The 12,076-nt window shown below is 42.8% G+C and overlaps 1 protein-coding gene across 11 annotated transcripts in view; it reads left to right on the forward strand.

Annotated features, from left to right (window-relative positions):
- The window catches only part of TRERF1 (transcriptional regulating factor 1), a 100,504-nt gene that overhangs the window by 61,663 nt on the left and 26,765 nt on the right, over positions 1-12,076 (forward strand). For 9 of the 11 annotated variants that reach the window (XM_055816654.1, XM_055816649.1, XM_055816655.1 and 6 more), the window contains one exon: positions 9,938-10,035. The gene's annotated coding sequence lies outside the window, so the exon portion shown is untranslated. Of the gene's footprint in view, positions 1-9,937; positions 10,047-12,076 lie in introns of all 11 variants that reach the window. The other 2 variants (XM_055816652.1, XM_055816651.1) reach the window with 1 other exon arrangement.

Raw genomic sequence — 12,076 nt, forward strand, 5'->3', positions numbered from 1 at the left:
TGATAGAGCTGAAAATTGTATGAAATGATCAAGCATATATTGCTCTCGGTTGGAAGCGTGACGTTTGGTAACATTCCAGTAATTCTGAAGAATGACTTGGTCAACTGGCACGTAAGGTAGAGCCATAGATGACAAGCAAGTTTATCACTTTCTTCAAAATGTCTCCTCCGTACAATTCATTCCCAGGAGAAGATCCTGTGGCGTAGTACTGTGCCTGCTGTAGAGAAGGCTTCCTCCCTGGTGCTTGTTATGCGCTCTGGAAACTCCTTCCTATTGTTCTGCTAAGGAGCAAGCTGGCAGTTGTGTCAGACGTAAAGGTTTAGCCTTCAATTTATTTAAAAGGCCCTTTCCTTAAGGTGGCCTTTTATTCTTTTTTTTTTTCTTTTTACCCTGCAGCTGTCCACAAAATTAAAAAAAAAAAAAGGCAAAAAAGAAAAAAAAACAACAAACCAACAAACAAAAACCCCCAAATAAAATACCCACTGGCCAAATAATTCTTCTTAGCCTACCTGGGCAGGGAGACATTATTCTGATCTATGTTTCTCTGTTAATATTTCTCTCAGGTAAGCAGGATGAACTTCCTCCTTGCAGAATTACACGTGTTTACTTTGTCACTTCTATATCAATAAAGTACTTCTGTAAAGTACCTGTGTGCTTTGTCACAGGTTTGCAAAATTGGAGAGTGTGTCATGCATTTTGCATGGGCAATACCTAGAAAACAAAGTTAGAGCTGCTGGGAACATGCGTGCTCCAAAATTGAGGTTCTTTTCTAAGAGATATTGTGAAGCCAGTTCTGAAAGCTTTAGAGGTTGTATATCGGTACCTGTAGGGTAAGTGGGCAAAATCTTTATTGCTTAGCTAGAAGACCTTTTGGGAGCATTGTTGTTATTTTTGCAAGTATTAAATGCAAAATCTGATTTTGATACAGAAATGTGTCTGTGAGTTGCACTTAGCCATTCTCCCTTGCTTGCAAGCTGAAGGCACCATGGTATTAAAAAGCATTGTCCTTTCCCCTTTTCTGTGCTACTTCTGGTTACATGGAATACTAGGAAAGGAAGCTGAGAATCTGCAAGTACTACCTGCTCTACAGAAAAGTCTACAGGGGAAAAGACTTCTATAGGGATGGCTAAGAGCTTTTAATGTAATGAAGAAGAAAATACTCAGTGGAGCGAATACTCGTGAGGATTAAATTCTTCACAGAAAGTTGAGAAAGCTGCTGAGTGTCAATGTTCCTCTGAAAATGGTAAAAGTAATTGTGAAAGCTGAGTGGTGTGGCATTTAATTATGTAAGGAACCAAAGGGGCTAAAAAATAATAACCTGGTATATCAGAAAGCAATTTAAAATATAAGCTAGGGAAAGTGGAATATTTCTGTCACAATAAGATGAATTCTACCACTGGCTGCATTGATTTCATGTCGCAAGTTTTGTGCCAAACAGATCTGTAACTATGGAGGCGAGGGGGGAAGAAAAAGGCATACTTTTGTTCCCTCGACCTCCCGAGCCAACCCATTCCCCTTCTCAGCAAGAATGGTGAGAAAGATTTGGATAAATATACAAACAGGACTTAAGAATTTAATTAGCTCTGTTGGTCGTTCAATCTCCAGTTGTCTGATTTAATTGTCCCTTTCAAAGGGATCATTTGAAGCAGAGCTCCATATGCTCTGTGAATGTCAGTAAACTGAGCTTGTTAGTGTACAGTGTGAAGGCCAAAGCTGAATTCTTGTGGGTATTCACAGCCCTTAATAAATAGCGCGGCGGTGCCGAGGAGGAATCGTTCCTTACGCCCACTCAGCCTTAAGATGTTTCCTTTCAATTCAGAAATGAATATTCAGTTGAAAAGTTGTTATACATCTTGTGTCTTTCAAAATATTCTTGGCACTGCATAGGAGTCTGTCTGCAGAGAGGTGGAATGGGTTGAGTGTGTGGTTTTTTTTTTTTGGGTTTTTTTTTTTTTCCCCCCTCCTACCTTCTGCACAGAAGATCTGGAGCCAAGCAGTAGCTGTTAGACTTAGGTTTGCCTGCTGATTTGTTTGGGGTCAGTTGGTTGGGGTTTTTTTGGCCTGGCAGTGCTGTTCCGTGAGCTGTGGAGCTCCTGCTCCATCTTCTTGGGGCAGGGATGGCATGTTGGTATGGCATGAGAGGTCTAAGCATTGGGTTGTCGGGCTCTTGACAGAAGATCTTCCTGTGAAGTGCTCTCAGCTCTGCCGAACTGGAACAATTAAGGCTAAAGCTCATTATGGGGAGTGCCTGCTTGAAGCCTTTCTTTTTTATTTTAGTGATTGGGGAATTTAATTTAGGGGAGTGGCTGTTTTCCAGTAATTTTGCAAAGGGAAAGAATAGTTTGAGGGTTTTTTTCAAGGAAACAGGGCTGTTTATTGATGTCATTTTTGGCGATGATTTTGTTTGAACAATTTCAGTCACCTCATAGTTTTAAGTAAGGATCTGAAATTTTGCAAGAGTGTAGGCTTTGCATATTAAGAATAACGACAAGAAGCGCTGGCTGAAATGCATTGCAGGAGAACTCCTTGTACTGAAAGGCTGGATGATAAAATGTCAGAGGAAATAGCTTGTAGATAAACAAAAGCAATGCATGTGGGAGGAGGAGGCGGCGGGGGTCACAACGTGGTGTATGCCCTGATGGGTGCTGCACCAGGTGTTACTGCTCTTGAAGGAGACTTCGTGGTCATCCTGTAAAAATGGCAGTGTAATGATGAGTAAAGCAAGTGTCGGTACGTGTTAATGAAAGAACAGAAAATGGAACAGAAAGCATAAAATTGTCGCTGTGTAAGTGTGTGGTGCTCCCCTGTCTTCAATATCATGTGCAGCTCTGGTCCTCACTGTCTTCCATCTCTGCTCCCCCCGGTCCAGAAAATGTAAAGAGGAAAAATCCAAAGTACGGGATAACGGATTGCCACCAGGAGTCCTCAGTCTGGAAAGAGCTTGACATGGAGGAGACCCATAAAAATGATGAATGTCATGAAGGAGATCGGGAGTGAGTGTCCAGTGGCCTTCTCAGGAGACAAGCATGGAATGAGTATGTGAGAGCCGTGAAGGGGAAGATGGTGGTTTCTCAGGCAGCTCTGGAGCTGTCAAGCTCTTGCTGCATGGATGCTGTCTGAATTCAGTAAAGAGGAACCAAGAAATAGTTGTGTGGTGGGAGGTGTAGGTTGTGGACCTGAGGGAAGAGAGCTGCGTAGAGGCAGGGGGAAAGGAGGGAAAGGAGATTGGTTAGGTACCAGAGGAGTGACCCCTGGCATGACAGAGAAGAAAACGTACCTTGGAAAGGGAATCGGTTGTGGAGGAGGCGCTGGCTTAGGGAGAGAAGGGAAAGGAAAGAGGCAGATGAGCGCAGGAGTTCCAGGAATGGGCAGGCAAACCTTTGCCTACCCCACATGCTTGCTTGCAGGGTGGGGATGGAGACAAGATTGTCAGAGTGTATCTAAGGTTCTGCCATTGGCAAATGCCTCTCCGACTCAGATGAGCATCATGCTAGCATGCCTTCCCCTTGTGGGTGACAGCCTGTCACTGCCATAATTCTTCTTCGTTCAACTTGACTGGTCTGTGTAGGGGCTGTATGAGACTGACAGAAGAACCGTTCCAGGTTTTAGGCAATACTATGTAATGGAATATCCTTTTTAAATTACACTACACAGGTAAGATATTAAGCCAGCCTCTTTCAGATTAAACAGCAGAAGGAAAGTATGCTTTTTATAACTCCATTTTAGCCTTGTTTTACGTAAATGCACTTCATGAGAAAACTGTAAGCTGCTTTTATATTTTTTCTTCTCAAACAAAACTCCTGTCCACCTTGGTGCATGTGATGAACTTGCTGTGAAGAGAAATTAAACTCCTGTAGAGGGAGGCTGTGTTGAATCCCCGATTCCTTTGTTGTGCTTGTTTGAAGTTTCATAATGAAAGATGGAAGGACTTGCAAAAAAGAGTATTTTCTTCTGAGTGGGACAATCTAAGGCCCTGCCTGAGGGAACCGGATTATATTCTGGCCAGTGCTGCAGAGCAGCCCCCTGATGCAGTCGCTCACAGCATCTGGGTAGTCACCAGTTATGCCTGTGGTGGACTCTTTTATTGCGAACACTCCTTGGTTTTGTGTGACTAGTAGGCATCTGACCAGCAGCTTGAGTCAAAACCACTTTAAACATGATTTAGTGTTGTACAGTACCTGCTATCTGAAGTGTTGGACTCTACACGTGAAAAACTAAGAGATTTTGGAATTCGCAACCTATCTGTGCCATAGCGTCTCATCTGTAAGATGCACTGTTTGTCTAGATTTTCTCTGGGAATAAATGTCATACAGTATTCCTGAAACATTTCAAAGATGAGCACATAAAAATAATTTTGCGTGCATGAAGCATCCTGTCCTTAGAAGAGAATTTAAATTCCTGGAGTTCAAGGAAGGTGCAACCAGAAAGCTGAGCATTGATTAGGGAAGGGCTACAAAATCATGAAGTTGATGGTTGAGAGGACTTCCAGCGTATGGGGAGAAACTGCTCTGACGTAGTTGTGTAAGTGAACCAAAGTGATGATAACATGATTGGATTGATGATGATGGTTCTGGTACTATCAACTTTTTTGTTCCTGGTTTTGTCAGTTGATATTACAGTCTTTGTTGGTGTTGCTTGTTTAATACATGTATTCTGTTGCTGTTCTTATGTTTCTTGTCTTAAGGTGGCTTACTTTCCCCTTTTCTGCTCCAAAAATAATTGAACATGGTTTAATTATGACCAACCAATTTAGATAACAGGATGCTCTCAGTCACCCTTGTTGGAATAGAAATAATGACAGATACAGGGGAGAAAGCTCCTGTGTTTCATTGATTTAAAGTAGGTGGGGCTTATTAATTTCACGGCAAGTTTATCAGCCAGTGTTCTTGTATGGTTAGGTAGACAGGCAGCCACTGGGCAGGAAAAGAGAAATCCCCAAAAACTTTTTTTTTTTTTTTAACTCTCTCGGAATTATATTATGGTGGTCTGATGGTCATACATCTATAGGAATATGAGTTCCCAGTCTTCACACTTCAGTTCTTAATGTCAAATGATGAAAAAGTCTATCCCATTAAATTAAATATAGCTATTCCAGATGGTTATATGTCCAACATTTCACTGTCCTTCACTGGGGGATATATATATCCTCGTCTTTGATCTCTGTTTTTCTTTTCATATCTAAAATCTGCCACGCAGCAGTGGGGTTCCCTCTGGAAGCACACAGCCTGTGCCAGGCACGCTTGACCAACCCGTGGAGCATGTGCGTGGCCTTTCCTTGGTCTTGGTGCTGTAGCTCTCCATGGCAATCAGGTGGCCAAGGCAAATGTTCTCCTTGTCCTAACGTGCTGTTAGGCCTCAGAGCAGTAGCAGAAGTTCAGGAAGGGCATCTGCATCTCAGGGCACGGTGTAGCCACAGCGGAGGCTGGAAGACCTCTGGGAAATGGCTCTTCACAGCGACCGGCAGCCAAGGGCAGCTGAAGTGTGGCAACAGAAATGCAGCCCCCAGGCTGTTGCCGCAGCCTCAGGCTGCAGGTCACGCAGCCAGTACCAGCGTTTGTGCTATTGCTTCTGGAGCAGCACTGTGTCTTTCTGCTTCTCCCTAAATCTGCTCTGCGAAGGTTTCTGCAGGACTAATTCAGCCTTCATCTAGAAATCTTCCTCTTGTGTGTTGTGGTAACTTGCAGGTAGGTGGAAACTTTGAGTTTTTGAAGTGCAACGTGGCTGGACAAAATCCCCAGGCTTTGGTGTGTTGCCTAGAATTTTACCGCCATCCTCCATTTTATTCCTGGAAAAATACCTAGTTTAACTTTCAGCGTGAAGCTTTGCTGATCGATACGTTACAAGCATAGTAAAGTTCAAGAAATTGCCTCCATTACTATCTTGAGATGAGAAATTGATTTAGCTGCACTCTCTCTCTGCTAATTCGCCTGTGCTTTACGTTGCCATAAAAGGTATTATGTGCTCCTTATTTTCCAGCAGTGTCATCAATCCTAATGAAGAGAGAAGAACGAAAATTTATATTGTGTGTGTGGGATAGCTGATCTCTGACTTAGCTCTTAATTTGTAAATGTTGCCATAGGATTCACTTCTCGGCTTCTCCTTACTGTGCTTTGGTTATATTCAAAAAATCTAGGAGCTGGGATGGGAGCAAAACTGAAGAATATGGCAAAGGAATATAGAGTTAGATTGCTTTTTAATCTAAACATCAAGAAATGAGATGCTGATTAAAGTTTAATGAATGGAATTAAAACCCCATTTGTGAATTTTCTGTACTTTTTTGCAATGTTTAGTCCAGCATTAATTACATTGGGACTGGTTTTGTGTTTATCAGCCATCAGTTCACTGTCTCCAGCTCTAAAAGGCCCAAAGTTTTATTCTTTAACTATAGTATTACGTATGAGAACTTTGCATGTATTTGCTAGTTTACACACAACTGCATATGGGTGGTATTGTAGCTCTGATGATGGTGGTGGTATAGTGGGAAAAGTAACCAAAACAACTAAGAAAAACAGGAAAGGGTTTTCCTGGGCGTTCCTGTTGTTGTTTTTCCTAGTGTTGATCAGCCTAGCCTCTGTAGAAAGCTGTAAGGGATGGTTTGCCTGCAGAATAGTTTGGCGTTTTTAGGTTTAATACTAGTGTTTGTTGTTCCAGAGCAGGTGGATAAATAAAAAAGAAAGCAGAACTATACGGAGACTTGGTCACTGCTCATGATATAGCAGGGTTTTTTTGGTTTTTTTTTTTTTAATTAAATTTAAACATCTTGGCAGATTCTAAACAGGTGTGTTAAACTGGGGCAAAAACCCTCCACATTTTCTTGTTTGGCTCCACTGACATTAACCTCGGGTTTTCCCTGTGTCTCTGAGTATTTCCTGTTACAAACAGAAAGCGATGGTGTTCCCCTGCCAGTTGTCAGATCCAATATGCCTGTTACAGACTTCAAGGTGTTAAATGCCAGTATAAAAAGTAAGTTAGGTAAAGCATTAAGTGTACATGTGGTTTTATTGAAACCTGTCTTTATTTCAATGAAGAGGTAAATTCATGGGATTTGCTGAGGAAAGCCGCCAGCTGATAGGATGCAAGCAGGTAACAAAGGATTTGCTTTTGGGGATGTTTGTAGCATTTCAGCTTACATTTGTAGCAAGATGTGAATGCACACAGGTTTTTGTTACTGGGACTCAACACAGTGTTGTAAACAAAAGCTCACCTGGATATAAGAAAATCCGTGTGTCGCTGTGCAATGCTACTAGCGTTTACCATCAGCGGAGGTGTTCTGTTGAAGAAAGACATTCTGGGCATGTCAGGCTTTGTAAGGAGCTCTGCTGTCTCTCGTGGTGCATGTTTTGGTGGAGTAGGTTGGTGTCTGGATTGTGCCGTGGACCTGTCTGTTTCCCATGGATTTGGGGGGAGCGGAGGCTGGCACTGGGCAGGGCAAGGGAGCTGCTTGGGTTCATCTCCCTCATCTTGCTGGTGAGCTAAGGGAGGGCATTTGTTTGTTCTGTGCAAGGAACTGCTGGACTTGTGAGGCGGCTTCTTGCTATATGCAGTAGTGTCACGATGCTTGGGACCTATTATCGGAGATTTTAAAAGAATTTTAACAAGTGAATCTAGGATGAAGGTGAGAGAAGGAGAGTGCTGATCGAGGTCACTGAGGTTATCTGTGCCCTTCTTCCACAAGCAGGCATTTATACAGTTTCTTCTTAAGCCTGGAATGACTTCCCAAAACCTGATAGGGCTCGATGCAAATGAAGCGTTTCCCGTTGATGCAGGAGAGCTATGGACTGCACCCTAAGCTTCCAGGCTTGTTTCATAGAGTCATAGAACACTGTGTTGGAAGGGACCTCAAGGATCACTGGTCCCACCTTTCTTGGCAAAAGCACGGTCTAGACAAGATGGCCCAGCGCCCTGTCAGCTGAATCTTAAGTGTCCAATGCTGGGGAGTCCATCGCTTCCCTGGAGAGATTATTCCAATGACTGATTGTTCTCATGCTGAAAAACTTTCTACTCCTGTCCAATGGGAATCTCCCCAGGAATAACTTGTAAATATTACCCTTCGTCTCTTTCATGTGACCCCCTGAAAACAGAGAGTCTCCATTTTCGTTGTAGCCACCCTTTAAATACTAGAACATGGTGATAATGTTGCCCCTAAGCCTTCTCTTCTCAAGGCTGAGCAAACCCAGTTCTCTCAGCCTTTCCTCATACAGCACGCTTTTTGCAGCCTTTCTCTGGACCCTTTCCAGCCTATGTCATCTTCACTGTATAGTGGGGAGCAAAACTGCGCACACTATTCCAGGTGTGGCCTAACAGGTGCTGAGTGGGATAATGACGACTTTATCTCTGCTGGTGATGCCCTTGTTGATGCAACCCAGCATCCTCTTGGCTTTCTTTGCTGCAGCAGTACGCTGTTCACTCCTGTTGAGCTTGTTGTTCACCAAGACCCTCAGAGCTGCTCCCCAGCCGGGTAGATTGCAGCTTGTGCTGCACTCGTGGATTATGTTTTCCCAGGTGCAAGACCTTAAATTTGCCTTTGAACTTCATGAGGTTCTTGTTAACCCACTTTTCCAGCCTATTCAGGTCTTCCTGCAGGGTGGGTCTCCCTTCCAAAGCATCCATCTCCCCACTCAGTTTGGTATCACTGGCAAACTTTGTCAGGGATCGCTTCTGAAGATATTAAACAGCATTGGACCCAGCGTTGATCCTTGGGCAACCCCCCTTGTGACAGGTTGCCAGTTTGAATAGGAGCCATTTACCACCGCCCTTGGTGCGGCCCGTCAGCCAACCCCTACCCACCGCAGACCACTTGTCTAGACTGTAATGCACTGGTTTCTCTGGGAGGAGGCTGTGGAGAAATCCAGGTAGACAGTGTCCGTTGCTCACTTCACATCAGCCGAGCAGGTCGCGTTGTTGTGGAAGGCTATCAGGTTTGTCAAGCACCATTTGCCCTTGGTGAAGCTGTGCTGGCTTTTCCCAGTCACGTGCTTCATTTGACTTCTGATAGCCCCCAGGAGGATTCGTTCCATAACATTCCCAGGGACTGAAGTAAGACTGATGTGCCTATAATTTCCTGGATCACCCTTTAAGCACTTGTTGTAGGTGGGGGGTGACATTAGCCTTCTTTCAGTCTTCTGGGATGTCTGCCGATCTACATGATTCTTAAAGTTTATGGAGAGTGGCTTTGCGATGATGTTGGCCAGCTCTCTTAACACCCTTGAATTTTCAGGGCCCTCCCTAAAAGCTGTCTTGGCAGCAGCACCTACAAATGCGTTGTTTTCATTTAAATCATTTAGGATGCCTTGTCTAGATATCTCTTCTGCACTGGGTGACAGCCTGATTGTATCTCCCGCACCTTTGACTTCCATGAATCCCTCCCTCCCTGACTGCTGTACCTTCTCTTGTTTGTGTGATGCTCGTCATGTAGGTTGCGTGCTCTGGGCCAGCAAATTTTTCTGTGAGAGCACCCAGGCTGTCTTTGGGTTTTGTCAAAGCAGCGTAAGATGCTGTGAAATCTTTACAGTCTCTTCAGTAGAGGCACCATCTTGTTTTATTTATTGCGTCAACATAACACGTTCCTCGTTTTGCACTAGATGCCAAGCTGAGTTAAGAACAAAAGAGTAATTTACTTGTATTTCAGTCTGTAATTTGAAGGATGGACCATGGATGTATCAATCCCAGAGATTTGACAATGAAGCAATGTCTCACTGTTGGTGTAGGAAAGAGGTTCTTCAAGGGGGTTATAGTGCTGATAGGTGTCCTCTGCAATAGTGACTTGAAGAACAAAGCGTGGAGATACTATATTGAATAGAAGTTAGGATTTGGTTATGATACAATAGGAAGTTTATTCTTGCAGATCTGCTTGTGGTTTGGGGCAAGGTGGTGGTATTTTCTAAGATAATTGTGGCGGGGGGAAAAACTAATTTCCATTCTCTTGATTTATGTTTAGATACATGATTTTGAGATCACAGAATGAAAGCAGCATGAAATGTTATGGCAAAGACAGCACAGCAAGATACAGGAGTCTCACAAATCCTCATAAATCAGGTAATGTTCAGGTAATGTTGCAGCATCGTATGTCCACTTTCTATGAGGCTGGCTTGTTTAATGAGGCTGAATGCTTTTTGACTGTCTTCCAGAATTTAGGCTTTTGAGTCTCTGTGGCTTTATTGATGGAATCCTCAGTTATGACTAGCTGTGTGTTGGCTCTGTCCTGTAAAACATCATTTTATGTACCTACAATATGTATGACACAGGAGATCCCCACACATATAAATGTTTTTTTAAAGGACTACCTCGGCTATATTGTCTCATACAAGCAAAGTGGACATTACCTTAATTAAAAAAAAAAAAAACAAACACAAAAACATCTATGATGGTCAGCTCTGCATAGCCACTGGATTTTGTTTGGCTTTGTTGCAAAAGTACCAACAAGAGGTATTTGAGAGGGACTGACTTCTTGGAGGATCGTGCAGCAGCATTTCTGAAAGCTGTGTCCTTTGGGGGAGACACTGGGCTCCAAATAGCTGTTCCCTCTCAACTGAAAGCATTGCCATATGCTATTTTCCGCATACTGCTACTTCTGACTTGTTTTTTTAATTGTTTATCTGTCTTGGGATGTTTCCTTCTTGCCTGTTTTTGCAAATCCTAGCATATGTTCTCTGACTGTTACACAGCATTTACAGTTACAGAAAAAGGCAATCGCATTACAAGCTTCAGAGTATAAACAGAGGTCAGGAAGAAACTGATTCAGTGCATTAGAAGGATGCTCACCTTATCCTAAAATGTGGCTGTGGTCACAACAATAGCTGATGGATTGATGTTTGAGGGGAAAGGCACGAAAATTTCCCCTCCTCCCCCAAATCAACAGCAGAGACCAGAGGTTGTAACACAGCAACATAAAGTAAATGGGCAAGGTCTAACATCTCTGTCCCAAGATCTTCATGCCAGGTCTTGTCATGTCGGCGGAACTGGGATCTTGCTGGAGAAAAACAAGTCACTCAGTTCAGTAATAGAAGTAAACTAAAATATAAAATTGAGGGCAATTTTGATAATAGGGCATGTTTATTTTCCAGGAAGCATTTGTGAGTATTGCCCTTGATGTAGGACTCAGCGGAAGGTGTTACAGTTTTTTTCATCTAAGCAGTCAGTAAACCCAGATTGGCTGAAGAGATTTCAAATCAAGTTTCATAGGCAGCTTTAGCCTTGATCAAATATGCAGTAATATATTGGTGAATATTAAAAAAAAATCATTGTGTTTATCAGAGATGATCAGCCTCTTTAAGCTGTCTCCCGTACGCTCTTTTTAGTTGTTTAGTCATGGAATATGCAATTCATGTGCCCTTCTGGCCTTAGTCAAGGTTTTTATTTTATTTTTTATTTTTAATCAGTATTGTGAGGAGACCACATCATTTTATATTTGGTATTTTTATGGAGTAATGTGATAGCTGCTTCATACACAGTTCTCAGAACCCTTCAAAGTACCTCAAAACTGTAATGCCAATTCACTGCCAGCAAAGATAATCAGATTTGTTGAAGCAACCTTCTTCATTTCTTTGGGACTCATGGAACTGAATCTCGATTGAACTAAATTGAGTTAATGGCTTTATTTAGAAATTAGCCTCCTCTTCTTGAATAACCAGAGTTCTGTTAGTTTTGGGGAAAGAAAGTTTTCATTAGATTACCAGTGCCTCAGAATGCATTTTCTACTTAGATCAAAAGGAGAGGCAAATGTTTCTGCTTGTTTGTCTTCCTTTCTCCTCCCCCTTTTCTAGAGGCTTTCCTTAGATGATCAACTGTTGGTTTTGCTGTTGTTTTTGTTGCCTTTTCTTAAACATCATTGAAGTAGAGAAATTGCTCGGTTCCCCTCCCAATGCTGTCATTCCTCTCCCCTCCCCCAAGTCCAATGTGTTCTTTATTAAACTGAATTAGGACATTCTAGGCTCTCTTAAAGAGTGGAAATGGGAACAGCTTAAATGAGCAGCCACATGAGACTCAGCAGCCTTTCCAACTGCACTGCAGAAGGAGCTCAGCTGCAAAGGGAATGATAATTTTTGAAGGATTTGTGCAACTGTTGAAGAATTACCAG

Source organism: Falco peregrinus, chromosome 11 (genome assembly GCF_023634155.1).
Source record: "Falco peregrinus isolate bFalPer1 chromosome 11, bFalPer1.pri, whole genome shotgun sequence".
Lineage (NCBI taxonomy): Eukaryota > Metazoa > Chordata > Aves > Falconiformes > Falconidae > Falco > Falco peregrinus.